Below are 12,869 nucleotides of genomic sequence, written 5' to 3'. Positions count from 1 at the left end.
TCTCCTGTTCTCATCACCCCACCTCTACTTCTTACCTGGTTGTCCCACCTATACTTACTGCCTGGCTACTGGCCAATCAGCATTTATTTAAATGCAGTTGATAGGGTACAGGCCATTGTCCCACAGCACAACATAGCTTTCAACTCTATGGCCTTAAGCACTTTTTTCATCAGATATTTCTTTGTGGCTGGACAGCAACTGAGAAGGGGAGACCTCATGTCTATACCCACCATTAAGGGGCACCTTTGGGATTCAACCCTAAGACTCTCTTTAGGGTTCAGAATGGACTCAGCAGTAAGTGAAAAGGACTTTTTGTGTGGGTGAAAGAACTCTCTTACACATGCTTTTCCCAATTGGTGTCTTTATTGTTCTGTTTCTATCCTATTTCTCCTGCCCTAACTCTAATTCCTTCTCATCCTGCTTAAAATGTCTTCTCCTTACAGGAGCCTTGAAGTGATAAAAAAAATCACAAGACTTACTTCTCATTGGTAAAAAGTACATACCTAGGATAAGTAATAGGAAACTGAACCATTACCATGGCAACACAAGAGTCCAAGGTTACAGGAATGGGACTGTGACCAGACATGGGGTACAGTACCCAATGACAAACTTTGAGATATAGATCTATTGTTATCAGACTGGCAAGCAGAGAATTGGTGTGCTTTTCTTAGGGAACATTATGTAGTAAGCTGGTTAGACATCTATGACTCTGACTTTGTATCATTGAAAACTTTTAAACTTAATGTTCTATTTACAAAAGCCATTAGTCTAGTTTGCATTTGCTCTGAGGTGAGGGTCAGATAATTGTGTGCAGTTAGTTTGAGCAAAAGAACAAACCAGGCTTTTAAGTAACTACTGTCCTCATAGATCTAGTTATGAAGGATGCATGTCACAGTATATAATCTATATATCAAAACTATATAGTTAAATAAAAAAATCATTTTCCTGACTATCTACAGATATATGTTCCCATAAGACTAAGATGTAAATATGAGATTAAATATACACTTTACATGAAAATGCATGGTAATGGGGAGATATCATTACTGGTTTTGCACAAGTAAAATTACAGACAAAAACAGTTTTCAGAGTCAGTGATCTGCAAGCATTTCTGACGGGGTACCCCATCAGGGAATACTTCCTCTGGTAGGTTGACATCTGACCTTCTTAGCCTGAAAAAAACTACATGACTTATCATGTGTTATGAGAATGGGTTAGGCTTTGAAAATGTAACATGATTTTCCATAATTTGGCTATGAGAGAAAGCTCTGTAAAGCTATGCAGGAGAAGCAGTGTTTAACTGTGAGAGAAGGCAGCTGTGGAAAAAGGAAAATGTTAAAGATGAGAAAGCAAGAGAGAAGTGTGAGAGAGTGAATGAGCGAGGGAGTAAATAGTAACTGAATAATATTTAAGTAGGTGTCTGTGAGTGAGTGTGTGTGTGAGTGAGTAAGAGAGTAAAAGAGAGGGACTGTGTGAAAGAGTTGCTGCTACTTTGAGGAACTGTACTTAGGAGCTATGTCAAGTGCTGTATGATGAGAGGCCATGCAAAGAAGATGTATAGCTGTGACTGTGTGGATATTTTTGACTTGTGGAGACAAGGAAGATGAAATGTATGTAAAAGAAAGATGTGTAGTCATGTGAAAATAGACGTAATTGTGTGTAGAGATGTATGACCTTGCAGAAGAGAGATGTCTGAGTATAAGGAGAGATATGTAGCTGTATGTAAAGTATATAGCTGTATAGATACAGAGATTATCAGAAAAGATTGTTTAAGATGAAGTAAAAGATAAAGTTACCATCAGTAAGCATGTGTTTTCTTATTTTTACCGTCACATATAAAACTTTCCTAAAATCCTGCTATTCTGTGGTCTTCTATTGACTACACTGGAGCAGTTCTGGGAGCTGGCTTCCCGGGCTGCATTAAAAGATTATGGACAGTTATGTGAGAGTCCTCTAACAAGTAACATAAATTTTATCAAGGAAAAATATCCTCGTAGACAAACTCCCTTGATCCCTAATATAGAAGGAATTTTAGTAGTTTCTTAAGATACGGACATTGAACTATATGATAAAAGTATAGTCTCATTCTAAATAGGAACATGAAAAATAAACAGTGTTGTTAAATTAAATATGCATCTCAAAAAGAATTTTGTTCATCTACTTTTGTCAGATGCACAAATTGAAATACTAGGAAAACCTGTAGGAAGATATATTGCAATAAAATTCTGAAACTGGGCAATAGATAAATGACTTTTGGCTTCCTTAGTAATTTGTAGGAAAAGCATTTAAAGGTTTGAGTCAAGAAAATATTGCATTACTATTATGCTTTATGTTGATTTATATGAGCTTTTTATATCTATATATGTTAAAAATGTTTTATATTCAATTTATGACATATTTTCAAAAAGTCATTTGTTTGTGAAATCCTGTTTATTTCCTGTCATTTAGTAAGTGTTTCTTGATCTTGATATAGATGTGAGGTAATTTGGGCACTATTCAAAACACAATAATTATGAGGCAATTTTGAATAATAATGATGATAATAATGATATATTAAAACCCAACACTTTATTCTTATATGCTTTTAGCTTTGACTATTTTTATTTAGTATGAAATTTAATCTAATGTAAGAAATGAGAAAAAATGACTTTCTAGTTTGTTAGATGTTTTAGAAACCCTATCCAGCAACCTGTTTGCACTATGGGTAGTCCATGCATCATCATAAAATTTAAATATTTAAGTTATGAAAAACTAAATATTGTAAATTAGAAGGGTGATATTAATAGTTTGAATTATTTAAAGTTATGTAAGCACCATTTTCTCTTTCAGTACCTGCATTCATATTAAATGTTTTTGATTGAATGAATAAAATTTTATTGAGTATTTGACCATGCCCTCCTGAATGGTTGCTGTGAACACCTTCAAAAAATTGCTTCGCTCAACTGCCGACTGAGATGAAACTAGCAGACAGGTTCATAAAAGACCTAAATAACAGTGTTCCCATTCAGCACAAAGCAGTTTGGAGAGAAAAAACTGCGCCCATGTTCCCAAATATTGTTTATTAATGTTCTTTTACATTTAAAGGGGAACATGATACAGATATGAATAATTTGCATTAGTATGTATTTTAAGGCCAATTTTGTTATATGTATATGTATTTCTGACCTTGACTAAGGTATTGTGATTGTGTAGTTCATGTAAAAATGTAATGTTAATGGATAATCATTAACAATAATCAAGCTTGTAGTCATATTAGTTAGATTTTCTAGATGTGCATAGACATATTTCAGATAGGCATTCTTCATACCTTTCAAAGACTACAGAATATGGCATTTAATGTTTTAATAACTTAGGGCTTTTCATGACAATGAGACACGTCTGCTCCTGGCAGCACCAATCTACTTCAAAAGGAAGATGGGCATCGAAGAGGCTCCTTATAGAGTTTGATAGACATTTGGGCAAGAAACTGCTCTTGCCTGGACTATTGCATAAACTGGACACAGAGAACCCCCAGAGAGAGGACTGCTGAACTTGCCTAAAGGTGAGATGATCTTTCAGGGTTCCTGATTCATGAAAGAGTCTGCGAGACATTCTGTAGGGCACAGCAGATAGTGACTGGATTGCCTTTGAAATTTCCTGCTTCATGGAAATGTCTGCTGGAAACTATGGGCCTGTAGGCCGAAGATGGATGCCCCAACAGTGCAGAGGAACTTTGGGTGACTGTCCAGGCAGCGAGATGTCTCTGTGATTTCTAGAGTTTTTTAAGTTGCTTACTTCTCATTTACTTAGGTAATATTATATCCTTCTGGAGTCTTTGATGGAGTTGAAGAATAGATTGTTATAGTTATAGTTTTCCATTGTTAGGATAAAAGATAAAGTAGATATAAATATTGTAACTGTAATTTTTGCTTGATAACTGTTTTGTTATATGTAATTTTACTACGTTAAAGTCAAAGACTTTCCTTTTTGTTTAAACAGAAAAGGGGAAATGCTGTGGGAAGGTCATATGTCAATCTGTTGTTTCATTGGTTAATCAAAAAAGAAAACTGCTTGGTCTGATAAGTCAGAAAATTAGGTAGGTGGAGTAGACAGAACAGAATGCTGGGAAGAAGGGAAGTGAGCCAGACACCATAGCTCTCCTCTCTGAGGCAGACACGATGAAGCTCCAGCCCAAGATGGACGTATGCTAGAATCTTCCTGGTAAGCCACCACCTCGTGGTGCTACACAGATTATTAGATATGGGTTAGTCAAGATGTGAGAGTTAGCCAAGAAGAGGCTATATATAATGGGCCAAGCAGTGCTTATATGAATACAGTTTGTGTGTTGTTATTTCGGGGAATAAACTAGCCAGGTGGTCGGGAGCTGGGTGGCAGGATCTCAGCCCACAGCTTCCACTACAAGTATTAAATTATCTTTTATACAATTTATCTAAATCTCTCTGTTATTTTAATAAAACTTCTACACTATCTTCATTGCTATTTTCAAAGGATTCTTTAAGCCTTTTCCAAATTCTACAAGTAGAATCATTACTCCCACATCTTTTCTTTCACACCTCTGTACATCAGTGTGCTAACTTACAATTATTGGCTTAGTATCTCTTTCCTTTTCTAAACTGTGAACTCTTCAGAATCTTGGGATGATCATTAAATCCTATCAGTTTCTCTTGAGCTTAACATAGTATCTCACATTTAAAATGAAATGAATATACTATGAGAAGTGGAAATATAACAAATCATGTAATTCATGCTTTTAGTTTTCAGACTATGACTAAACCTGGAGAGAAACTCAGGATACTGTGACTTAAGTTTTATGTGGCACACAAGCTTTAGTCCTACTTTTGACAAAACTGTAGAGTCAAATTCTACCATTTCCACAAAAGGCAGATCATAGATTGAAACCTTGGAAACTTAAACTCCAGGCCCTCTTTCCCCAGAAACCTACAAAGAAGGTTATGGAGTAATTTCAAAGATCTTAATGGTACTAGTCTCAATTTTCAGCAAAGAATCAATGAGTTATATTACTGATTTTTATATTAATTAGCATTTGTAAAGTTTTTAAAATGATGTAGTAAATTACATAAGGTAAATCCCATATAAATACCCTTTAAAGTAAATTTACATGTATTTACATGTCCATGCTCTTGCCATAAGATTAGAGCTAGATAAGAATAAAAATTCTAGGTGCTTCTTATTCTTTTGGGTGTTGGAGAGGGTTCGAGCAGCATGAAAATATTTATTCAATAAAAAGTGCATGCATGTGTACTAACTTGTAGAAAATAAAGCTTGGAAAAAAATGTATGTTTTAATGACAATGAATTTCAAAGGTATATAAATGCAATAATTACAATGTCTACTATAATAATAATAATATTTATACACATATCTATTTTTAAATTTAACCTGCTCAATCTGTGTAATGCTAGATGCATATGATTTTAAGGTTGAAATTTTGACACTAGATTACCAATGTGTGTGCTTTTCCCTGGGGAAGACCACCTCTTCCTCTCCCAACTTTACTCAATTGACTGTACTTATTTGCATAGGGTTCTAGTCTCATGATTTTTTTTCCCATAAAATTTGGTATGCCCATTGATATTGTCCTTGTTCAGCTCATGTTTGGGTAGTCATGTTGGTGACATATTACTGGTATTGTTTTTGTCATTACTAACAGACACAACCTCACAGAAAACTTCCAGATCATCTGTCTCTCACAGTCTTTAAACCCCCTCTTTCTCAGTGTTCCCTGAGCATTAGGTGAGAGAATGCTTTACAGATGCATCCACTGGGACTGGGCTCCTCAGCTATGCATTTTTATTTGTTTTGTTTTTCTGTAGTGGCTTCCCTCTATTGCAAAGAGAAAATTCCATAATGAGGCTGAATACTACATACATCTGTGGATATAAAAACAGATGTTTATAATTCAGTGTTAGGGATTATGCTGGTTTAGTAAATTGGTGGTTGTAGATTCTCCTCCAATAACCATGATTTTAATAATATGGAGTAGTTAGCTAGGTTTACAGCATCAAGCAGGGTATCCCTCCAGTTGAGTGGATCTTATGTTCGACTAAACAGTTGTTGATTCCTGCCAAAGTATATGTGTTACTACTGTACCTTAGGACATCATGCCATATTGTTTGTTGTTATGATTCATAGGCATCATAGCTGGGTAGCACTGCAAGTTGTCTACTTCCTTTGGAAGCTTGCATGGTGTCTTCTGTTTCCAGGAAGGCTAGTTCTCAGGGAGATGGCATTCAAGTCAGTTCCATCTCAGGGGCCTCTGGGCTATTTTTCTGAAGTGCATGGTATTTTTATCAGTAAGGGTTTACTGTCTACCTCTCTGGGGGCAGTAACTAAAGGAAAGAGCAATAGGTTGTATGTTTGGGGAGTCTTTTGGACAGTCATGATCAACAACTCAAAAGAAGGTTTCTCATGTCTGGTATTGGGGTTTTGTTAGGTTGTCTTTGGGTCTTGAAAAGTGGCACTATCAACCCAGATGAGAAAAGTTATTAAAATAATTATAGGAATTTTTAGTAAATTTTAATAGTATGATTCCTTGTGACTTTTTAGGCATCCTTATTGTTAGTTTATCTACCTGCCTCCTCTGTACTTACTTCTCATCCCATCCCTAAAGTGTTCACCATTTCTCTTTTCCCCTTAAGATCACTTGATACACCTTTCCCACTTTATCTTCTTCTGCATTTACCTCCTTCCCTTTATACTTTTCCCATCTTTCCATCAGATGACTAGTGTTTTAAAATTTCTCTTCATTCTGTTCCATTCAGAGCATCAAGTGAGTACATACCTATAGTAACTATATAAACCAGGAAGGAGAAAAGAGACCATTGCCAGGATAGGCAACATTTACAAAGCCACTTATCTCTGAGTGTGTCATATGACTGAGTAGATGTTGCAAGTAGATTTTTAAAGGTAACTTGGAATTAGCATATGCAGTTTAAAAATACAAGCAATGATTTAGCCTGAGCCAAGTCTTCCCTTGCATGTAAGTAAATAGTGGAAATGTTAATACTTAAGCCTACCTGGAGTGTGTGTGTGTGTGTGTGTGTGTAAAACATAAGAATCTTCAATGATAATAGATACATGATTTTTAGTTTTTTAAAAAATATTTATTTATTTATTTGTTATATATACAATATTCTATCTGTGTGTATGCCTGCAGGCCAAAAGAGGGCACCAGACCTTATTACAGATGGCTGTGAGCCACCATGTGGTTGCTGGGAATTGAACTCATGACCTTTGGAAGGGCAGGCAATGCTCTTAACCACTGAACCATCTCTCCAGCCCAATACATGATTTTTAAAATAATATTAAATAAATGTACTTTTTGTCAGCAAATCCAACCATATATAGATACAGATATATCCACCTTTGTTCTCATAAAATATACGTTAGAACACTCTGGGAAAGATTTATAGTTAAACGTGACAATATAAGCATGAGATCTTTCAAAACTAGGTTAGAGTTCCTTTACGTGTGCTGTTTCTAGAGTCTGACAGAATCACAGGACATTAGAATTTGAAAGGATTGTTCTTTTATGTATTATTTTGGTTGTTTATAAATGCAATTATATTTAACATAGCTTTTTTAGAGATTTGTTTTAAAAAATACTTAAATGGAAAAAAAGAATATTTTTGAGGCAGTTATATATAGAGACTCATTTAAAATTCCTATGACAGGGTTGGAAGTATGGCTCAGTGTTTATGAGCACTGGCTGCTCTTGAATAGGACAAATTTCAATTCCCTGCACCCACATGGTGGCTCATAACTGTGTAATTACACTCCCAGGAGCTCCAACACCCTCTTCCGGCCTATCTGGGTACTAGGGAGGCATGTGATTTGTAGACACACATGTATGCAAAGCGTATTTCTATACAAATTCCTATACAAACAATTCATTCATATAGCTAGTCACAATAAATAACATCAATAACAAATGTGGCTAATGTTAAACAAACAATGTATTATAAGTTTAACACACATGTTTATCACAACAAATATTTATTAAGTATATATTAATAATAAATAGATATCAATAAGACATATTTATTTTTTGAGAAAAATGACAATTATTTTAGAGCCTTTTTGAAATATTATAAAAATATTACATTCCAAGTTAGACATGATGATATAGTTTTGAATTTCTGTATAGGTTTTATCTTCATAATTTGAGTATATGAATAAATAAAATCTTTTACTCCTTATTTTATTGCATCTCAATTTTGAACTTCATATTATCTTTTAAAAATTTAAATTTTATTAATTATTTTTGAAAATCTGTCTTGTTGTATCTCACATGTTAGGTTTATCACCTATTTTATAAGTTTCATTTTTTCTCTTCTTAAATTTTCATAAATAATATTGTATTGAGCTGTGTTTGTTAGTGATTAAAGAAACCTCAGAGGGAACACCAAAGTGCATCAATTTTGCATTAAGTAATGAAGACTGAAACGTCTTGGATTAGATTAGCTTGACTAAGAGTAAGCTCCACCAAAATATGAATTCTCCACATCTTTCCCCATGTCTTCCATTCGTTTGTGGTTTTTTTTTTTTGGTTACTGGCCTGTCAGCTATGTACCTGTCATGTGTGTCTGTTCTGTTTGTCACTGTTGTGTTGTGCTCTGTCTTTTATGTCCCTATACTTTGTGTGTGTGTGTGTGTGTGTGTGTGTGTGTGTGTGTGTGTGAATCTGTGCCTGTAGCTAACAAAGAACTTTGCCCTGTCCTTGCTGTGTATGGGAAAGAAGTATAAGGTACTTATTTACAGAAATCTTTAGCAGTTTTACAAGGAAAAAAATTACTTTTCTGACCCCAACTGACCTAGAATAGCACTCAAAACCACAAAGCATTGTTATCCACCTTGAGCCATGTGGTGTGCCCAACATTTATAGAGTATCTGTCTTGCCTAAGGTTGTTCTCAACCTGTTGGCTGCATTCTGCAAATGATTTTTTGTTTTGTGTTTTTTTTTTTTTGGTTTTTCGAGACAGGGTTTCTCTGTGGCTTTGGAGCCTGTCCTGGAACTAGTTCTTGTAGAACAAGCTGGCCTCAAACTCACAGAGATTCGCCTGCCTCTGCCTCCCGAGTGCTGGGATTAAAGCTGTGTGTGACCACTGCCTGGCCTTCTGCAAATGATTATTCCAGCACACACATGCGTTAATCTGTTTAAAGGGCATGGCATAGTACATAATTTAATATTAAAATTATGCATTTAGTTAAGTTTGGAAGAGTTAGATTCATTGCATTATTTCCTTAAGGCAGATTAAATTTAAACAGTTTGTATAGATGGAAATTTCTGTCCTGCCAAGTCCTGCAACCTTTCAGTCCCAAATACATACAAAGAGGCTTTTATCAACTATAAATTGTTTGGCCTATTACTCAGGTTTATTGGCTTATTATTAACTAGCTCTTACGACTTCAATTCATCCATAATTTTTGTCTATGTTTAGTCACATGGCTTGGTACTTCTTCTCAGTAAGGCATTCTCATTTGCTTCCTCTGCATCTGGCTGGTGACTGACTCTTTGCCTTTCCTCATCCCAGAATTCTCTTAGTCTGGCTGCCTTGTCTATATTTCATGACTTTCTACTGGCCAATCACAGTTTTATTAAACTAATATGATTGACACGATTGACAATTCTTACAGTGTATAAGAACACTATCCCATAGTAAGGATGAAAACATACTGTAACATAGCAAGGCTTTGTACACAGTCTTAAATGATATCAAGGCATATTATTAAGTTGACTTCAATGCATGGAATAAGCTCATTCTCTTTAAAGAAAAGAGACACTTTCATAAAAATGTGTCATCACAGTGGATAATCTCTTACATAATTAAAGACAAAGGATTATGTTTTCTCATTCTATTGCTTGAGAATTTCATACATGTTTCCCAAATTCATGTACTCTTTTAGAAATTATTTCTCTTATTTTTGATATTATTACATAATTACATAATTTAACTCTTCCATAACTTCCCTCCAAACTCTCTCACATTCTCTTTCTTACTCTCCTTACTCTTTTCCAAACTCATGGCTCTTCTTTACATTAATTGTTGTTACATGTACACACAGACATACTCACAAAAGCACACATACATTTATGAACTATGATACATAAACACATATATAAACACAGATAACAATGTTATTCCTACATATATAAATATAACCTGCTCAGTGTGGTTAGCACTGTTCATATGTATCTTTTCATAGCTGACATGAAATTTGGTATTGGATAACTAATTGGTATCATAGTGCCAGGAGAAATCTTTTTTCCACTCTCAGCATTACATAGTTGTCTTTAACTCTTTGTGTAAGACCGAGGACTTCAGACTGTTCCCCCCGCACACACACACATCTACTTTAGCAAGTCTGTTGGTGTCCTCCTTGGTCAGCTCATGTTCAGACAGGCATGTGGGTGAGACTTTGTGGGTTTTGCTTCTGACATTTTTAGGAGACACAATCTCATCATGACCTTGTTATTCCTTTTTCTCTTGCAATTTTTCCACTCATGCTTGTATAGTGTTCCCTGAGACTTGGGGGCAGGAATTATATTATATATGTTTTATTTAGGACTGGATTCATGCCACAATTCTGCATTTTGTTTAGTTGTGGTTTTCTGTAATGGTTTTTATTAGTTTCAAACAGAAGCTTCCTTGAACCATGGTGAGAACTGTACTGATAATTGGATATAAGGACAAATATTTTGATCGCAATTATGGATTGTGCTATATTGTTTAGTGAAGTTGCAGTGTAGGTTCTTCTCCAGAATCCTAACTTCATTAGCTCTGAGTAGTTGGCCACATAGTTTTCCAATGCCAGGCATGATTTTTTTTCTTCTTAAATGGATGTTAAGTACAATTAGTGAGCTGTTGGACCAAAAAGGAGTGTAAAGTAAGGGACCTAGCTTAATCCTTAAGGTTTTTATGGCATGCTTATCATTGTCATCCCAGCTCGGAATGCCTGTTGGTTGTCTGTGTAGGATAATGCTTCTGTATGCTGTGAATATTTTTTTCTCAATAATAAAAGCTACTGTGGCCTATATCAAGGCAGGATATAGCTAGGTGAGAAAGCCAGACTGAATATGGGGAGAATGTTGTGTAGAGTCGAGAGAGATGTGATCCAGCTGCTCAAGGGCCAAGGTGTCAGAGAAACAGTAAGCTATGGTCCATGTGGTGATGGATGTATAGATTAATAGAAATGGGTTAATTTAAATGTAACAGCTGGTTAATAATAATTCTGAATTATAGGCCAAACATTATACAATTAATATTAAGCCTCTCAGTGATTATTTAGAAGTGACTGTGGGAAAGAGAAAAACTGATAAACCTCCTTTTACATATGATGCTTCAACATGGGGCTGGAATTTTCACATAAGACTCAACAAAGCTTAAACAAGGATTCTAAACACACAAAATGGAGTCAAACTCAGCTTGGGAATCACTTTTTCTCTGGTGGGCTCTGTTTCCTGGTGACGAGCAGAGGCACAGCCCTTTTAAAAGAAGCCTTCCTGATTCAGCATTACCAGTAAAAAATGGGTAGCTCTTTTAAGAAGCCCTGCTACTGAAGACTCAAATGGTATTTGTGAGCAGCTGGTGGCACACTACTCAGTGGCAGCATAGACCTAGAAATTTCTCAGAGTTGGAACATTAAATGTGGCTTCCAGAGCTGGTAATAAATGTACTTCTACCATAAGACTAGCCTCTCAAGGAACCAAGAAATGGGGTGGAACTACCCTCTGAAGCTGGTGCTTTGGTCCTACCCATAGCAGTTTAATGACTCATGCAGTCAGTAAAATATAGAGATCTGGAGTAAAGACAGATTCAGACAGAAAAAGCATCTAAATAGGTAACAGTATGTTTAAAAATCTATATAGCCTTTGGAGAGAAAAACAGCTAGAGAAAGTCATAAAAAAGAAATAGAGTAATAAAAAAATATAATAAGCCACATAAATGGGAAATATACAGAGTTTGGGTACTGTAGGTTATTGTGTTGTCTTTAAATTTTTGACTGCTAATGAACAAATGAGAATTGTTGAGAGATAATTGAATATGAAAGCTTCTAGATTAAACCATCCTTTGTATTTGAAAAATATCTTCACCTCAAAATTTAAGTCAAAAGATATGCTATTTTGGGAAAAGGCTTCTACTTTCATTTCCACAGGAAATAAGAGGATGTGGGTTCATTCATTCTGGGTTAAGAAAAATCAAGTTTGATCCAGTAGAACCTCCTGAAAATCTTTGATGGGAACAAATGTCCTAGATGATCCAGAGTTTCAAAGTACCAAGTTACAGTATCCTCTAAGTGCTATATCCAGAATGGGTTTCAATGTTAATGACTGAGAAAACCCAGCCTCTAAGACTGGACTTGACTATAATTTTCTTGACTAAATTTTCTCAGGACCCTTCAAAGATCACTAGCATCTATCAATCAGCAGGAAGTAGTCTAGAGAACTACACCCAAATTCACAAAATATTATTTATTTCTTTTTTCTTTTAAGTGAGGTTTGGATATAAATTGTTATTGGTCATAGTCACTCTCTTTCTTTTTTTTATTGAGAAAAGGAAAAAAAAAGTATCTGCCTCCTCCCAGCCTCCCATTTCCCTCCCCCTCCTCCTAACCTTCTCCCCCTCCCCCAACTCCTCTTCTTCTCCCTCTCCAGTCCAAAGAGCAGTCAGGGTTCCCTGCCCTGTGGAAAATCCAAGTTCCACGCCCCTCCGTCCATGTCTAGGAAGGTGAACATCCAAACTGGCTAGGTTCCCACAAAGCCAGAACGTGAAGTAGGATCAAAACCCCATGCCATTGTCCTTGGCTTCTCATCAGCCCTCATTGTTCGCCATGTTCAGAGAGTCCGG

This window comes from Microtus ochrogaster, unplaced genomic scaffold (genome assembly GCF_000317375.1).
Source record: "Microtus ochrogaster isolate Prairie Vole_2 unplaced genomic scaffold, MicOch1.0 UNK59, whole genome shotgun sequence".
Classification (NCBI taxonomy): Eukaryota; Metazoa; Chordata; class Mammalia; order Rodentia; family Cricetidae; genus Microtus; species Microtus ochrogaster.
This window is presented reverse-complemented; position numbering follows the sequence as displayed.